Below are 13,201 nucleotides of genomic sequence, written 5' to 3'. Positions count from 1 at the left end.
TCTCAATTGGTATTCTGTCAATTCCTGGAGACTTGTCTTTTGCCAATGCCTTCAGTGCAGCTTGGACTTCTTTCCTTCAATACCGTCTGTTCTTGATCATATGCTGCCTCCTGAAATGGCTGAACATCGACCAATTCTTTTTGGGACAGTGATTCTCTGTATTCCTTCCATCTTCTTTTGTTGCTTGTGTGAACTGACAGACTTGTGGTGGGCAAGGAAGATGGAGTTCTCTAAAAGACCAGATCTTTTAGCAGAGTTCTGGGCTCTAGGACCAGCAGCCCTACCAGAAGCTCAGGAAGTGTGTGTGCATGTGCTGTGTTTCCCTGGGGAAAGGGAGAGGCACTTTCATCATCAGAAGTGGGAAGAAGTTTGGGCAGGCAAGAACTCAGTCACCCCCTCCCATAGGGGCTCAGGCCATTGTGGGGACTGCTTACTAGCCAGGAAAGAAGGCAGTCAGGGTGTCTGGATGCAGAATGACCTGGAGTTCAATCCTACCTCTTTCACTTGCTGGCTGCGTGCAGGTGGGCAAGTGATCTCCCAGAGTCTCAGTTTGCTGGACTGCAAAGTGAGAACAATCACACTCAGCCCCTAGAGTTGTAAATATTTGAGATAAGGAACACAGGCTGATGACCTAGATCTTGGCACATAGTAGGGGCTGTCCTAAGGGTGGTCATCATCCTTGTTATTGATGCTTTGAGTGGGTTGATGCTCAGCCTCAAGTCAGGAGCTGGGGATTCTGAGAAAATGCTTCAGACAATGGGGGCTTCCCAAGGCCTAGATTCCTGAACCGGGGTTGAGAGGAATGGCAGTGAGCAAGAGGGAGACACTCCTCCTTGAGTAAGTGTTGTCTAAGGTATTATGCCTGTGGAGCATGAGAGGGGACTCTCTCCTTTGGAGGAGGGGCTGACTCCCATGCCCAGGACAAAGCTCTGGACTCAGGGTCAGCCCAGTTCTGCCTCAACCTGTTGGGGGACCTTGGCCTGCGGACCTGCCCTTTCTGAGCTCAGTGTTCTCTGAAACAGAGAGAGCTACTCTGGGTGGTTTCTCAGGGCTTCTCATCAAAGGCCACCATGAATTCAACAAGTGTCACCTTCCAAAGTGGCCTACACTTCCCATTTTGTAGAAAGATCAAGCAGCCCTTGCTTTTAGAGTAAGCATCACCTCTTTGCAAGGCCCCATGCTAGGCATGAGGAGCTCTGATTGCGCAGTGGTTAAGCACTTGGTTGCTAACCGTAAGGTCAGTGGTTTGAACCCACCAGCTACTCCACGGGAGAGGAGATGTGGCAGTGTGCTTCCATAAGAGTTTATAGCTTTGGAAACCCTGTGAGGCAGTTCTACTCTGTTCTATAGGGTTGATATGAGTTGGAATTGACTCAATAGCAATGGGTTTGGTTTGGACTTTTTGGTGCTGGGCACAGGGGACTCACAGGTGACTCTGATCAAGCCCTGTCCTCAAGGCAGCCACAGCCTGGCTGGATGAATAGACATGGTCACCTGAACTAGGGAAACTCACTCACTGATTCACTGTGTGACCATAGGCAAGTCACTGCCCCCCTCTGGAGCACCTTTTACATCATCTGTGCACGGAAGGGGTTAAGCGAGAGGCTGACAGCCTATGGCCAGGCCCACAGTCCCATCCAGTCCCAAAGAGGATGGCCCATCCCCCACACCTCAGCCTCAGAGTGCAGTGACATCATCCCCAACCCTTTCCTGTTTCCCTGGCAACTGGGGTGCTGGCCCAGGCTCCCGAGGGGCCCAGACCAGCTGGATTTCCTTACATATAACTTTACCTCTTCCACATTTTCACAATTAAATTGTCAGTTTGGGTTAAGTACTGTCTGCTGACAGCTGTCAACCTCTCTCTGGCTCTCCTCACCCTTTGCCAGAGCAGGTAAGTTAGAACGTCTTGCCTCCACCCCTTAGTGCCATGGACAGAAGTGAGGATGGGAAAGGAGGGAGGGAGGCCTGGGTTCCAGTCCAGCTTAGTCACTCACTTGCTGTCTGGCTTTGAGCAAGTCACTTCTCCTCTCTGGGCCTAGATGTCCTCATCTTAAAAATAGGGCTAATCACCTGTGCCCAGGGCTGTCTCTCTCCCAGGGTAGCTGCAAGGCTCAAAGGAGACAATAATTGTGGCAGGGCTTAGAAAGTTGTAAAGCTCACATTAAAGATCCAGGATGGTCAGTAAAATGATCAAGCCAAACTTGAGAGGCACTCCTCTGAATCCCTATTAGACAGATGGGCATTCACACAAAGGTTAGTCCCCCCTCTGGTCTACCCTGCATCCCTCCAGCTGCAGGTCTGGCCCAGGTCTTCTCCTCTGGCCTCTTTCACAGCTTTTTGCTAGGTTGAAAATGCCAGAAAAGATGCTCTTCCCAACAGGGCCTGGCTCCAGAGGTACAAAGTAAAGGTTACTAGTTCAGAGGGTTGAGGGCCTTGCTGCCCATGAAAGATGTGTCCACAATGGCAGCTCAGCTGCTGGCCTCAGCCAGGGCAGGTGTGACCAGGCTCTCCCTCCCCATGATGAGATGAGATGACTCGTGAGGCCCAAGCCACTCCTGCTCCTCCTCCAAACTTCCCCTCTCAGGCCTCCCAGGAGCTCCCTCTCTCCTTCCCTCCCTCCAGACCCACCCACAGACCTGACACTCACACCTGATCTTGCCTCTCCGCTGTTCAGACCTCCTCCGTGTCTCCTATGGCAAAGCCCAAGTTCCTTAGATCAGCATTCGAGGCCCTCCTTGGCATGGGCCTGTCCTCTCCAGCCACCCTCCCTCCTGCTGCCCTTCATGCGAACAGCATGAAGCCACCCACTTACCCTTCCCTGAAAGCAACGTTGTCACTCTCATCTTTGCTCTAGCTGTTCCTCCTGCCAGCCACCTGACCGTTCCTCCCCTGCCTGCACATTATTCTTACAGACATGAATGCTAAGTACAAATGAGCTCTCCATCTGGAACTGTTTATGTACCTGGCAGAAAAGGAACTAACCTTTATCAAGGACCGATTACAATTATATGCTGAGCATTTTACATACATCATCCGCTCTTTAATCCCCACAGCAGCCCTAGGAGGTAAATTTCACTTCTCCTATTTTCCAGAGGAGAAAACTGAGCCTCAGAGATAGGAAGTGACTTTTCCAAGGCCAAACAGAGGTGGGCTTAGTGTTGAAACTCCAAACTGTGTGATGGTTAATGTGACTGGAGATCGGAGTCATCCAGAGGCATCTCGGGAGGAAGCTGTGATGATCTTCTGAAAAAATCAGCCACTGAAAACCCTGTGGAGCACAGTTCTACTCTGACACACATGGGTCACCATGAGTTGGAACTGACTCAATAGCATGGTATATCATGACATACCCACAGCACAGCTGTCATATAGAAGAGAGAGCCCCAGAAAGAGACCCAGGGCCACCCAGAGTCCTAGATCTCATCTCTTGCCCCAGGCAGAGCAGTCCCATAGTAGAAGAGGAGGCCTTATTATTCTATAACCTCTTCAGCCTCCCCTCTTAATGCCCATCTGTCTAATAGGGATTCAGAGGAGTGCCTCTCAAGTTTGGCTTGATCATTTTACTGACCATCCTGGATCTTTAATGTGAGCTTTACAACTTTCTAAGCCCTGCCACAATTATTGTCTCCTTTGAGCCTTGCAGCTACCCTGGGAGAGAGACAGCCCTGGGCACAGGTGATTAGCCCTATTTTTAAGATGAGGACATCTAGGCCCAGAGAGGAGAAGTGACTTGCTCAAAGCCAGACAGCAAGTGAGTGACTTTTATTCGTACCACAGAAGTGGAAGCCCAACCATAGACGAAACTACCACCTCCAGACACAAATGTTCCAGTGGCCCACTGCTTCCCATTCCTGCTCTTCTGGTGACAGATGCTGCCCTGATCAAAGGTGACTTGAGCAAGGCCAATCAGCTGTCTTCCCTGGGACTGATAAGAGACCCAGGGAGAGGGACGCTCTCATTTGTGGAAATTTCTAACTTGGACAGTTGGTGCCACATCCCAGGGGAAGGAAGGAGGCCCACGTGGACTCCAAGAGAGCAGCAAGAAGCAGAAAGGAGTCTCAGACAGTAGATTCCAGGGGTACCTGGTCCCTAGGGCCAGCCCCAAGCTCTGATGTGTACAGCTCTTCTGTAGGATCACAGCCACCCTGGTTTCTCCTCCAGCTGTGTGAGCTAGTTGGTTTCTTTTGTGTTTAAGCTAGTTGCAGTTGGGTTTCTCTACTGGAGCTAAAAGACGCCTGAGAAACACAAACATTGTCTCCTGAGCAGCCACCATCACAATTAAACAGTCATGAGTTGAAGGCAGCCTTTCAGAAGTGATGACCTCACTAGACATACAGGTGGCATTTTGTCATGTGCACCCATGAAAGAAATCTCTTGACTGACCCTGACCCCCCAAGCCTGCTCCCCGAGCTTTCTAGAATAACGACACCTCCCCTGAGGTAACTGAGGAAGAGGACACACTCCCCGCCTGGGAGAACACACACCACTTACTGACTGCGTGATCTTTGTAAACCCTGGACAGGTCCGAGGCTTGGTTTGTTCATCTCACCCACAGGCACAGAAACTGCCTAGCATACAGTAGGTGCTTGGTCAACCAAAATCACTTCTTTCCTTAACTTCTCTGTAAATGTTATCTCCCAATAACCTAGAGAGGGAGTGGTGTGGTGGTATTCCCATTTTACCGAGGGTAAAACCAAGGATCACAGAGGCTCAGTGACTTGCCCAAGGCCACATAGTGGTTAAGTGGAGGAGTTGGATCTGAGCCAGGCCCAGGTGCTATGTGCTCTGATGACATGCCTGCTGATATTGATCCCACCCTTTGCCCAAAAGATCGCATCTGCTCATCACAGGACATGCCCAAACCCAGGGGAGGAGGCATCTGGGCTGGGCTTCTCTGCCCAAAGCCCCTGTTCATCAGCCTTCCCAGGAGGGCCTTTTTTAAAAATCACACTTTAAGGAGTCCTGGTGGCGTAACCTTTAAGCACTTGAGCCCTGGTAGTGCAGTGGTTAAGAGCTACGGCTGCTAACCAAAAGGCTGGCAGTTTGAATCCACCAGCTTCTCCTTGGAAATCCTATGGGGCAGTTCTATTCTGTCCTGTAGGGTGGCTATGAATTGGAATTGACTGGATGCAACCAGTTTGGTTTGGCTGGGCTAACCGAAAGGTTGGCAGTTTGACCCTACCCAGGGTCTCCACAGGAGAAGGAACTGGTGATCTGCTCCCATAAAGATCGCAGCCTAGAAAACCTTATGGGGCAGTTCTCCTCGGTCGCATGGACTCACTGAGTCGAAATCAACTTGATGGCACCAAACAACAACAGCAAACACAGATGTTATAAAAAATAAATAAATAAAAACACCCTTGGCTGGTGGGTCATTGTCTCACCTTCCACCTGGAAATGGTGGTGAGGGTCTCTGCCCTGCCCTCCCCCAAGGCTTGCTCGGGACCAGAATGAGAGATCACAGGAAATGGTTCTGGGAAGCCAGCACCTGCCCAGTGGCCTAGAGTAGGGGGAGGGGAGGGAGAGCGTCTGTGGGCTTCCCTCCTCCCCATTCTCGGCACATTCCATGACACAGGTAACAGTCAGGAGACCCAAGACCCGGGTTCTGGAGCTCAAAAAACACCTTGGAGATTATCTGGTTCTACTCCCTCACCTACAGATGGAGAGGCTAGGGCTCAGAGAGGGCAAGATAATAATCACACAGCAATTAGGGATCAGGTTAAGGAGTATAACCAGAACGGTCTCATCCCCACCCAACTCCACCAAGGCTTTGGCCCCAAGGGAGGGGAAGCTGAGGTGGGTGGAGGGGTCAGTAGAGGTCAGCATGGAGAACGGAACTGTCATTTCCCCCACCTCCCATGTCCTTTCAGCCTGGGTGCCTTTCAGGGCAGGGTGTGGGCAGGGTTATGGGGGGAATGTGCGTGCTCTTGGCCAATGGCGGTCAGGCAGGGGCTTAGAAGCGGGCTGACAGGAAGCCACCAGCACGTCTGGGCGATCAGATAACCAGAATCACCGGGGGTGATAGAGGGGAAGGAACATATATTAACCTCCACAGCAGCAGGCACAGCCAGAAGCAAGCCCTCCCTGCCTTCTAGGAGTACAACAGGAATAATGCAATCCCATCACGGACCAGCATGGACCTGACAAAACAGTGGCCCTTGAGGAGGACTGGACAGAGAGAGAGGGAAAAGGAGGAAATGGGAAAGGGAAGATTAGCTGGCTCTAAAGATGAAAAAAGTATATTCATCACACAAGTGCCTCAGAGAATCCCAGAATGTCTGAGCTGATAAAGTACTCTCCATTATACAAACGGGGAGACTGAGGTGCAGAAAGGGGCAGACCCTTGCTCCAGATCTCCCTGACGTTTAGTCCCAGGTTTTGCCAGCACTTCCTCATAGCCCCCTGTCCCTCAAGCTGCCGCTCTAGGGTGGGGTTTCCAGCCCTGGCTGATACTTGGGTCTTGATCCAGGGCAGGGCAGAGCTGAGTAGCTAGGAGGGGCCAGGAGAGCCTAGGGCTGAGCTTCAGGAGCTTTGGGACCTTCTCCTGGCATCCCCCCAGCTCCCTATGAGACCACAAGGAAGTGACTATCCTCTTCCCATCTGTTCAGAGGGGGCCACCAGCTACAGCAGACTCTAAAACCAGAGAGACCCAGGTTCAAATATGTGCTTCAACACTTGTCGGCACCCCACTTTTGAGTCTCAGCTGCCACATTTATGAAATGGGGATACTAACCTGACCTTAGAAGATATAGAAGATACTATTTTACCCATGAAAAAACTAAAGCTTGGGGAATTTAAATGACTAACTCAAGATCACACAGCTAAAAATAAATTTGGGCCAGGGGTGCAGGGGGAAGGGATAGAGATGAATAGGTGGCGCACAGGGAATTTTAGGGCAGTGAAACTATTCTGTGTGACACCGTAATGGTGGCATATGATGTTATGCATTTGTCAAAACCCACAGGACTGTACAGCACAAACAGTGAACCCTAATGTAAACTATGGTCTTTAGATAATAATAATGTATCAGTATTGGTCCATCACTTGTAACAAATGTACTTACTACACACAAATGGAAGATGTTTATAATAGGAGAAATAGTGTGTGTGGGGGGAGAAGGGTATATAGGATCCGTACTTTCTGCACAATCTCTCTGTAAATAAACCTAAAACTGCTCTAAACAATAGTCTATTAAAAAATGAGATGGGGCAAATCAATGTTAGACCCCAAGTCTGTGTGACTCCAAATTGCTTTTCTTTCTGCTCCAGCCAGAAGAAGATTTCTGGCTGAAGGCCTACTTATGCAAATGTTTGGAGGAGACTGATTTAGCTTCTCAAATGATCAGAGTGTATGCGGCTCAGAAAGAGGGTAACTCCCAATCAGGCAGGCCCCCTCTGGAATGCCTCTGACCAAGTTAGTCAGGGTGCCTTGGGGTGGGGACCTAAGAGCACTCTTTGCCCCCAGCCTCTTAAGTGGAGCACCCTTGTGCCCTGCTTCTGAGAACCCCACCCAAAGCCCACTGCATTTATAATGGGATGGGCCCCAAAGCTCTAGGAGAGAAGATGGGGGTGTCTCAGCACGTGTTTGCAAGAATGTTCCTGTGACTGTGTAGAAGTATATGCACGTTTGGTGTACTCTTGGGAGCTGTGTATTCTCACTGTGTGCCTGGAAACACAAGTGTTTGTGCATGAACTGGTTGGGGGCAATCTGTGTCTTGCGTCTCATCTTGATGCCATTTCACACATATATGTTACTGAGTGTGGGCATATGGCATGTGCAAGAATTTCCAGAGTGTGTTTGTGAGCATTTGTGGGGTGAAATGTCCCAGCCCTGTATGCAAGAGGGGCTGGATGTCCACATGTGTGTGTGGGGCGGACTACTTGTATGGTTGGGAGCCTGCTGTGGGCACTGTGGGCCTACATGTGTGGAGGTACCTGTGATCAAGTGTGGGGCAGCCTCTGGGTACCACTTCATAGGCATCTGCAAAGAATGAAGAAAAGAGCATCAGGCATTTTTTAGGACCTCATCACTAACTCTCCAGTTTCCCAACTATTAATAAACTACATTATCCTTGAGAACATTCTGGAATTGGAGTCCCTAGGAAGGGGGGGGTGCGGATAGAAGCCAATGAGAGCTCAGCATCTGACCAGACAGAAATCACCCCGGGTCTGGTCAGCCCTGGAGGTCAACTGAGAGTTGGGGGAGGGGCACCTACCCAGTCATTTCTAGGAAAGTGGCCCTTGAGGCACAGCCTCAGCCCCAGGCCACCGGGCGTTCACCGAGCAGAAAGGCTTCTCCCCATTTCCTTGAGCTTCTTTGAAACCCAGTCCTCGGCTGGGCTGGTGTAGGGGGAGCCAAGGTGCCCAGACGGCTCCCCAACCCCGTGAGTCACCCCAGGGGCTGGGACGCCCCCCTCCCCCGCTCTTGGCGCCTATGGTTTACCGCGCGCTTGGAGGCGCAGAGCTCTCCTGCCTCTTTTCTCCGCTGAGAGTGCTGAATCGTCCATCAGTTTTACAGAACTGGAACCCGAGGCCTGGAGAGATGGCCGGGCGAAGGGCCGGGGCGGGAACACCAACGCGGCCCTCAGGACCTCCAGCTTCCTTTAGGCAAACGGGGAGACTGACGCCTATGGTAATCAACGATGAGAGGCGAAAACCCAGCAGTGTCCGGACTCCAGACTGAGACCTAGTTCAGACTTCTTCAGCTTCCAACGAGCCTCAGCTTCCACCTCTGTAAAATGGGACGTGTTAACTTTCCTTGCCAGTTGCTGAGAAAATCTGAGATTGTCCCTATGTGGGGCCCACGCGCCACAGGCACACACTAGGCACGCAGCAGGCACATTTAATAAACACCAGCTGTAGTTAGCAAGGCCCGCTTTCTAACTCATCAGGGTGTCAAATCCTCTACAGCCGCCGCCGCGGGCGCTCCAAGTCTGTGGGATCCACCGGCTCCCCGCCCCCGCCCCCTGCGCGCGGCCAGAGCCACCCGGTGGGGTTTCGGCGCGCTGACGTGGGCGGATCAAAGCAGCCGCCCGCGCCTTATAAAGCAGTTTGGGCTGCCCGCGCAGGAGATTGCACCCGCCTAGAGGGAGAGCTCCATCCAGCGGGCGAGCGCAGGCCCCGAGAGTCGAGCGCAGCAAAGAGGAGCCCGTGTCCGCTGCAGAGTCCGCGCCAGCTCCCAGCCCGCAGCCGCTTGCCCAGATCTCGGGTGTCCTCCTCCCGCGGCTTCGTGAAGACCGCGCCCTCGCCTCCCGCCCAGTCCCAAGGGCGCTCCGGCCCGCTGGGGGCCGCGCTCGCCGCTCCCCTGGCCTGCCGGGGCAGAGGGGACGCAGGTCGCGCCCGGTGAGCGCCCTAGGAGGTGAGCAGTGGCCACGACAGCGGGCGGGCGCTTAGCGGGGACTCGCTCCGAGTGGGGGCTTCCAAGTCAAAGGGGGACGGTGCTTCTCGCACCCGCTACGACCCCCTTGGGCACCTACTCCCCAGTAAGCTAATTAAGCCCCCCTCCATACGTCTCCGCAGCTCTTTGAGGAAGTCCCCTACTGCGGAGAGCAGCTTCTGAAGGCTGGGGGCGCGGGGGTTAGGAGGGTTGTCGATGGCGGGGGGTTGTGCAGTTCCTGCCAGCAGCCCCGAGCTTTCTCAGGTCTGCTCCCCGCAACTCGACCCCCTCCCTCCTTGCTGGCCAGCGGATGAGGTCATGCCTGAGCCATTCCGGGGGTGGGGGACTTGGATCCCGCCGCAAAGGGTTCGAGTGGCGGACCAGAAGAGGGTGGCAAAGGACAGAGAAATTCGGCAGCTCCTACCATTTCTTAAGCCCTCATTTGGGAGGCGGGGGGACAGATGCCTCGCTTTGAGAACAGCCCCCATAGGCGGCAGAGGAGAGGGGAGAACCGAGAGTTTGTTTACAGACCTGGGCTACGGGTTGGGGAATGGGGAGGAGGCGACTCCTGTCATCGGCCCCTGAGGCACATCTGGAGCCGCCCCGAACATCTGGCTGAGCTCGTACAAGAGTCCCACACTCTGGGAGCGCAGGGTCCGGCTCCAGCGGGGTGTAGAAGGGAAGTATCCCCATATTCCCCTACCCTACCCTACCCGCTTCCAAAATAACCAGTCTCCTGGGTGACCCCGCGCGGTGTCTGAAGCCAAGTAGACAGTTCTCGCAAGACTCGGGGCTGGGGTCAAAGCCGGGTTACGGGCCTGGACTCGCTCTGCCTCGCAGGTAACCTTGAAGCGGTCTCTCGGTGTCACCGGCTAGCCAAGTCGGTTCCACTAGCTGCGCGGTCGGAGGCTTCAGGCCTGGCGAGCGCGGATCTTGCGCACGGCGTGGACACTGCCCCGGCGCTGGGTGGGTCCTGCTAGGGGAGTCTCTGCATGTCCCTGCCGGCTTGGAGAGGGGCGGTTTCCAGGGACTTCCAGAGCCCAAGCCTTACAATCACCTGTTAGTAGAGCCGGGCTGCGGCTGCTGCGCTCGCGGTGCCCAGCGTGTGCACAGCCCGAGGCGGCCCCGTTCCCCGCTGGCTCCAGGCAGGATACCCTGGGCTTTTCTCCCGACAGCGGTAGGAAGAGAGCTTAGTTCTCAAAAAATACCGCGCTTTAAAGTGGGCCCCCTATGCGCCTAAACCCCAAGGGAGGCTCTGCGCCGGGCCTGAAGCAAGGGGTCAGGCAGTTTAGGGCTCAGCACGGCAAGTGTGTGTCTTATAGAACGTCCAGACCCGAGAAGGCACTCACTCTACACTTCATCCCATCCCCACACCTGGACACTGGGGCCCAGGAAGGGAGGAGAGTTTGCCCGAAGTCTCACTGCGCGGGAGGCAACTGCCGTTCCCACCTCTGACCCGGGCTTAGCGCCCCCTAGCGGGCCGGGGACTACGGGAGGCGGGTGCGCCCTGACCCGCGGGACGCAGGCTGAGGGTGACCCAGCGGCCCGCGCAGCTGTCCTGGACGCTCTTACACAGGACAGGAATATCCATTAGGATCCGGAGGCTGGGGCAGACGCTTGCCTCCCCCAGCGACGAGCTGGGGCGGCGGAGGGAGAAGGCCGGGACTGCCGGAGCGGCTAGGAGAGAGCCAGGAAAAGTTGGAGGCCTGGGTTCCCATCCACTGCGTGACCCAGGCAGACCTTCCTCTCTCTGAGCGAGTTGGGCTGGACAGGGATCCCGTGCTGTGAGTCTACGCGCTCCTCTCTCCGCGTGCAACACCCCCTCCCCACCCAGGAATGCTGGGCGCCTTTGGCCGGGGGGGAGGGCACCCTTTGGGAGGGTAATAGGAGAGACAGTAACTGGAATTTTGATCCTCCCCGCCTCCCCACCCTCCATATCCAGCTGATTTTTTTTTCTTGTTCTGAGGAAGGTGGTAAACTCTCAGAGCCAGTAAGACAAAGGGTTCGGATACAGGCTGGGTGGCAGCCAAGAGCTCAGTTACACTGAGAACCTGCGGAGACCCCCAGCCTTGACCAGCGACCATGTGCTGGGCGCCTAGTTGGGGGTTTTGAGGAAGAGGAAAAAAATGTAATTCAGGGTTTTCTCTTTGCCTTTCCCTGAGTTATGCCAGAAGACTCCAGAAAACAGTTTCAAATCTGTGTGTGTTTAAGGCACACACGTACATGCACACATTACACAGGTATACGTAATAGTGTAAAAACTTAAACCAGAGGGGAGCTCAAAGACCCGCAGACTACTGGGAGGCTGGAAAGACCTCAGGAGATGCATAGTGAAGTCTAGTCCCTTTGTTTTTATGGAAAGGTAAACTGAGGATGAGAGGGTGGTCGAGGGCTTGCCGTAGCGCACACAGCCAGATGAGAATACCCCCTCCCGCTCCAGTGCCTCCCACTACGGCCGGCACCTCCTTCTTCCAACTCCCCCAAACCCTTTAGAAAGGAATCTCTTTGTCTCTGCTACTCCCCAGAGGAGAGGGGCTGGGGCTGTGTGTGACTCCGGGCGAGCCAGGTGTTGGTAAATTTGGGAGAAGCTGGGAAGGGAGTTAATGAGGTGAGAATGAAGAGGGAAAAAAGAAAAAAGCCAGAGAAAGCGGCTCTGCAAGCTGCTCGAACGCGGGGCGGCGGCTCCTTCGTGGTCCGAGCGCGCCGCCTCGCGGCCGGAGACGGCATCATGCTGGCCCCGAGAGCTCTGCTCCTCCAAGACCAGTGACCTGACTGCGCCTCCCCGGCTATGACCAGGACACGACGGGATTGTCGAAAGGCGAGAGGCTAGAGAGGAACTCGGAGACCCAGTACCCCGAACAGCTCTTACTGTACTGACAGTTCTGCTATCCCATGTCTTATCTTCCCCTTCACAGACTGAGAAACTAATTCCCAGAGGAAGCTCCATGTCCTTGTCTTCTCATGGTCCATGATCTCACTGGACACTCGGGTGGACGTGGGCCTAGAACACGGGACTAGGGCCTGCAGATCATTGGCTGAGCAACCCCATTCCACCTCTCTGGTCCCCAGTTTCCTCAGCCGTGAGATGAGGGCAGTGATAGTAGGTACTTTCACAGGGTACCCATTTCACAGGGTTGACCCAAAACCAAATCCACTGGCGTGGAGTAGGTTGCGACTTATAGCGAGCTTATAGGTCAGAGTAGGACTGCCCCATAGGGTTTCCAAGCTGTAAATCTTTACAGAGGCAGACTGCCACATCTTTCTCCCCAGGAGCGACTGGTGGGTTGGAACTGCCAACCTTCCGGTTAGCAGCTGAGCGCTTAACCGCTGCGCCACCAGAGCTCCTCACAGGGTTGCTGGGAGGAGCAAATGCGAGAGTGATAGGTGAACAGTCTTTATAAAAGGTAAATTGTTCTCGAATCACTCGCCGTTTACAGGGGTGGAAACCGAGGCCCAGAGGAGGAGGAGAATTGCCAAGGCCATAATAACTAATAATCAGTATTGCGGGGATAAGAACCCAGGTCCTGGGCCCCGAATCAGCTTGTCCTCCTCCTCTCACACGCAGCCTCCTTCCCTTTGTCCTGTCTTCTCTTACAATCTGTGTGTCTTTCTGGGTGCCAACCTCTGCCTTAGTTTCTTTCAGCCTCTTTGGCTGAGTGTCCCTTTCCCTCTCGCTGTAGAGAGGTTCCATCTCTGTCCCATCTCTCCCGGTGTCTCTGGTCCTCTCGCCCCCTGCCCTTCCCGCCGGCCGCACGGGTCCCAGCCCGAGTGGCTCAGAGGCTCAGTCCGGCCCGGGGCCCACCGCAGGCACGCGCGGGGCCCCGCG

Source organism: Trichechus manatus, unplaced genomic scaffold (genome assembly GCF_000243295.1).
Source record: "Trichechus manatus latirostris isolate Lorelei unplaced genomic scaffold, TriManLat1.0 scaffold00088, whole genome shotgun sequence".
NCBI lineage: Eukaryota > Metazoa > Chordata > Mammalia > Sirenia > Trichechidae > Trichechus > Trichechus manatus.
The sequence above is the reverse complement of the archived record's forward strand: the minus strand, read 5'-3'. Positions refer to the sequence as shown.